At 37.3% G+C, this 5,814-nt stretch overlaps 1 pseudogene; it reads left to right on the forward strand.

The window, feature by feature from the left end:
* The first annotated feature begins 2,826 nt into the window (after positions 1 to 2,826).
* On the forward strand, positions 2,827 to 5,045 carry LOC149143651 (trans-cinnamate:CoA ligase, peroxisomal pseudogene; annotated as a pseudogene).
* The last annotated feature ends 769 nt before the right edge of the window (positions 5,046 to 5,814 follow it).

The raw sequence follows: 5,814 nt of genomic DNA on the forward strand, positions 1-5,814 counted from the left end.
ATTATAACTTTATTTTATATAATTATTATTATAATTAATTATAAAACTATGAATCTCTTAGAGTGATCAAAACTCTAGAGGTGCAAACATTTTCTCAAGTTTTTCTCTCAGAAAAGAGGTTTTCACATGGAGAGATTTGATCCCTCTCAGCCTTTGACTGATCCATAGTGAAGTTGCATCTAGGTTATTTTTAATAGTTTTTATTAAAATTGGAATTATTCAAATTCTACGTCACGATCATTAATGAAAATTTAAATGTAAATTGTTTCCCAATCCAAGCTACTGCACCATATAAATTCAATGAATTTGATAAAAAATTATGGTAGGGATGTTCAGGTTGATATTGGGCAGACATTGTTGTGATCGGAGGGGAAAGTTAAAAGACTTACTACACATTCTATTAACCAAAATTATTATTGCAAATGTCTTATTTGCATATTTTCTTAGTAAAATTTGAATTATTCAAATTCTAAGTCACAATCATTAATGAAAATTTAAATGTAAATTGTTTGTCCATCCTAACTTGTGCATCGAAGGCTTACAAACTTTGTAATTTCTATAAAAAATTATGGTAGTGATGCTCATGATGAAATATGTTATGATTGGAGGGAAAAGTTAAAAATACTTACCATACATTTTACAAGCCAAATTTATTATAAAAAAATGTTTCATTTTAATATTTTAATCAAAAATTGAATTATTCAAAAGATGTGTCATAATGATTGTGATTACGCACCATAAACCACTGGTGTCCACCCAAATCATTCAATTCTCAAAGTCCCTGATGATTGGTGTAGTGTCCACTCGAAATGTTGGATAAGATTTGACATCTTCCACATTGTTTCATCCAAAAATTTCTCTCAATATGAATAACTGTGGAAATATACATTCTGTCATTAAATGTAAATAATTTTCACATCTAAACCATTTCACAAAAAACATACAAATTCAATAATTTGATAAAATTTTGTGCTATGGATGCTGATTGAAGGGAAAAGTCAAAACAGCTTACCACACATTATTATCCAATTTATTATTACAAATGTTTTATTTTAATATTTTTTTTATTAAAATTTGAATCATTCAAAAGCTATTTATATTCCATCTTACAAAACAAACATGAATACAATATAACCTAAAAGTGTAAATATTGCTAAGAAGTGTTGGGTCAATTCTCAATACAACCATAATGAAGTAAGACTTGATTAAAAAAAACTGTCCAACCCTAAGAATGTTTCTAGAGGTTAAAATATATCTAGAGGTAAAACCAGGAATCACTTCACCAACAAGTTAATTATCCTACTCAAATTTTATATAGAATGACTTAGGGTTTTTACCTAACTTTGTAATTTGTCTTCAATTATTAAGAATTCTAATTGATTTGACAACTAAAAACCATTGGCACTCTTCTATGAGAAAAGTACACAATTTGATCTGAACTTTCAACTTCAAAGATCAACTGGACAATATATCAACTAGTAATTTCTACAAATTTAAAACAATCAAACACTATAAATTCAATAAGAAAATAAGTAGTCCCATGGGAAACTCAATTGGTGATCAAAATAATGTGAAATTTGTCAAAACTAAGAGATGCAACGTTCAAGCTTCAAATCCCCTCGTCACACTTGGTTCATGGAAACTAAAACATGCTACAGACTTGTAGTTAAATATCAATTTTTATTTGTATTATTTTAATTTGATTAGGTTATCATAACATTACATTAAATAATGCATTGCATTACATAACCTTTTACAATATTACTTGTATATTAGATTGCAGAGTGTTTTTTTGGGTGCAATTAATATATAAGTTAAATTTATGCGTTTAAAAAAAATATGTAATGAAATTAATAAGTTAAATTTATGCGTTTAAAAAAAATATGTAATGAAATTAATAACCATGAAATTTTCAATGTGTATGTAAACATTGTTGCAATACCATAACTTATTAATATTATATGTTTGGGGCTGTTCGGGGCGTACGTAGGAAGGTCCTTGCCTCCCATTAGAACACGGCGAAAAATCACTGCCAGTTATTCCACGGTCTTCATCCTTATCGATTTAAAAGCGTTCGATAAGGACGTCTCCTGAATGGGTTGAACTAGTGATCTACTTACCACTTACGTGCCTGTCTTTCTTGTTTTTTAACTTTCACTTGAATTCGAACGTGGCAATTTCAGCGAATTACAACTGCACTTTAGCAATTTTAAGGTGAGAAGTTAACGGGTTTGTGTCGTCGCAGAATCGACATAGTTAAAAATGTCATCGATCTATCAAATTCACAGAATATATATATATAATGACAAAAAAAAACATGTGACGGATCTATCGCATTCACAAATATATTATACCTTGAAGATTAGTCTGCCTCATAACTTAAAAATGTCACGAATCTATCTACTTCACAGATGTATATTATTACAAAAATGGGACGGATCTATCCAATTCACAAATACATTACAGAAATGAACTAGACAGTTGTTGATTAGGTAAAACAATGGGGACGATGCCGAAGACAATTGGTGCTGCCCAGCATTCCGTGTCAGCAACAATAACTATTTCAGTCATATGTTACAAAGGGTGGCTGCAGAACAAACCCTAATATAATTAGTCTCTATTCAAAACTTGCCGAAACTCTCCACGTTCCCAATTATTTTCTTCTTCTTCAACTTTCCATGCTTCCCCACACTGCTGTGGTGAGAGTTGCGTGGAGAATGATCCTCGTGGCTGTGTGCTTTGACTATACGATAATGGCGTGCACAGAAAGATTTTCTCTTCATCTGAGAATGAATGAGTTTCCTATATAAATATCTCCATTTCGATCCAGTCTAGTCACAAGTTCTGTTTGCTATACGTCTCGTTCTGCCTGCCAATAGGGTTCTTCAATTCTCTTCTCTGCTCTATTGATCCATTTCGACGTGATCAAGGAGTTGATGATTGTAGCTCTCTAGTATTCTCTCCTCTGTTCTACTTTCTTTATTATCATTACTCGTTGATAATATAAAAGAAGAGGTTGTTGAATCGGAAGCAGTGAATCAGAAAGAGGGAATGGAGAATCAGGGGAAATGCGCAGCGAATTACGTGCCTCTCTCACCGTTGAGCTTTCTTCACAGAGCGGCAACGGTGTATGCAAATCGGACGTCCATAATCTACGATCAAGGTGTTGTTCGCTTTACATGGGCTGAAACCTTGCAACGTTGCACACGTGTGGCGTCGTCTCTTGTCAATCGTTTCAAAATACGGAAAGGCGAGGTGGTCTCTGTTCTGGCACCCAATGTTCCTGCTCTTTACGAGTCGCATTTCGCGGTCCCCATGGCCGGAGCTGTTCTCAACACAATAAACACTCGCCTCGACGCTCGCAACGTTGCCACCATTCTCGCTCACTCCCAAGCGAAGCTTTTGCTGGTGGACTACCAACTCCTTTCTCTCGCCAAGGACGCCCTCTCTCTCCTCGAATCGCCTCTTGTCACCCCTCGTCTGATCCTCATACATGATCACGACGACGGCCTTGCTGCTGCTCATGTTGCTGGACTATGTAATCAAGTTGGTGTGGTAATCAGCGGCACTTACGAGGAGCTCGTTCGAGGTGGAGACCCGCGATTCAATCCAGTAAAGCCTGCAGATGAGTGGGAGTCGATCTGCCTCAACTACACATCGGGAACGACATCAGCACCGAAAGGAGTGTTGTACAGCCACAGAGGAGCATACCTGAGCAGCATGTCTATGCTACTGCTGTGGGAAATGGAGAGAGAGCCGGTTTACCTGTGGACGCTTCCCATGTTCCACTGCAATGGCTGGACGTTCACATGGGCAATCGCAGCACGAGGCGGAACCAACGTCTGCATTCGCAATACCTCCGCGGATGAGATATGCGGAGCCATAAATCATCATCACGTCACCCATTTGAGCTGTGCGCCTATTGTCTTCAACATTCTCCTCGACCACCCAAATCCGCAGCCCCTGCAGGGAAAAGTTCACGTTCTTACCGGAGGGGCGCCTCCTGCTCCCTCAATTCTAAGTAAAGTGGAAGACATGGGCTTCCTCGTAACACATGCGTATGGCCTCACCGAAGCCACCGGGCCTGCTCTCGCCTGCGAGTGGAAGAGCGAATGGGACGATGCTCAACTAACCCCAGCCCAACGAGGTGTGCTCAAAGGGCGGCAAGGAGTGGGTGTGTTGAGCCTCGACCAGGTCGACGTGAAGAACCCAGTGACGATGTCCAGCGTGCCGCGGGATGGAGAGAGTATGGGCGAGATCATGTTGAGAGGCAGCAGCATCATGAAGGGGTATCTCCACGACCCCAAGAGCACCGCCGAGGCGTTTGCGGGTGGGTGGTTCCACACTGGCGACGTCGGCGTTGTCCATCCGGACGGGTATGTGGAGATAAAGGACCGTTCAAAGGACGTCATAATCTCCGGTGGAGAAAACATCAGCAGTGTGGAGGTCGAATCCGTTCTGTACACCCACCCTGCTGTTTCCGAGGCGGCCGTGGTTGCCATGCCCCACCCCCGGTGGGGCGAGACGCCCTGCGCCTTTATAAAGACGAAGGACAACGATGGAAGCATCATAAAAGAAGAAGAGATTGTGTCGTTCTGCAGAGAGAAGCTGCCGCATTACATGGTTCCCAAAGTTGTCGTCTTCACGGATCTGCCCAAGACTGGCACCGGCAAAATACAGAAGAACCTGCTGAGAGAGAGAGCCAAACACCTCCCGCGCCTCCCAACTTCAACAGCGGCACCCCCTACCCGAACTCTCCGGAAGAAAGCAACACCATCGAAACAACAAAATCGAGCACAGCATGACAATGATGTGCACGGGCAGTTCAACATCGCCCTATCCCGTCTTTAGTTAGAGAAATCTCAGCAGGCCCTGCTATATACCTGAGGCATCCACAGTGAAAATGTTTAGTTTTTTAACAATGTTGGAGGTATATTACCAATATTAAAAGATCTCTATATATCATAATATAAATATCTTCACCAAATGTTACTCGTTGGAAAAGGTTTGTATATTGCAGTGTAAAATTGAATGGCTATAACTTATCTTAGTATCGGTAAACAGTATCTTCACCAAATGTTACTCGTTGGAAAAGGTTTGTATATTGCAGTGTAAAATTGAATGGCTATAACTTATCTTAGTATCGGTAAACAGTATTTCGCTCAGATGCCTACGTATTTTAAATTGGAAAAAATCACGTAAATAGTTTCCCACTTAATTCCTTCACTTAAAAAATAGAGCATTTTTGATATAATAACTTTGAAAATCTATTGTATCTATAGTTGTCTTTCTTTACCAACTAGGCAAATTCATTTTTCTATTTTTATTTTGTAAGTTTTAACCTACGTTTAAAGATTGTCTCTTTTAACTTTATTATAATTATAATTTTTCATTTTCTGAACCTTTCTTTTCCGACGGCTCATCCTGATATATATATATAAAAGAGAGCTTATCCTTAAATAATTTTATCCTATGAAAAAAAAATATACATATATTATTTTCTTAAATGTTGAACGTTCGTTCACGTTTTTATACCTTTTAAAGGTAGGATGATAAGAAAATAAGTTCGATTGCAGAAATAAAAAATTATTAAATATATCAAATAGAAATTAAAAATATATTAATAAGATAAAAAAATGTACAATTTTAAAAAAACCAAATTTCTATATCATTTAGAAATTCATATTTCCATTTTTTCTTTTATCACTTTGGATGGTTAATAGATAAGAATTTAGAAAACTAGCATTGAAAAGAGTATTAATAATATAAAAATATATATTTATATATAAATTAAATTTTCTAAATTAAAAGTTT

The sequence above is a fragment of the Pinus tabuliformis genome, chromosome X (assembly GCF_031772625.1).
Source record: "Pinus tabuliformis cultivar Carrire ecotype Pingquan chromosome X, CPIR1, whole genome shotgun sequence".
Taxonomy (NCBI): domain Eukaryota; kingdom Viridiplantae; phylum Streptophyta; class Pinopsida; order Pinales; family Pinaceae; genus Pinus; species Pinus tabuliformis.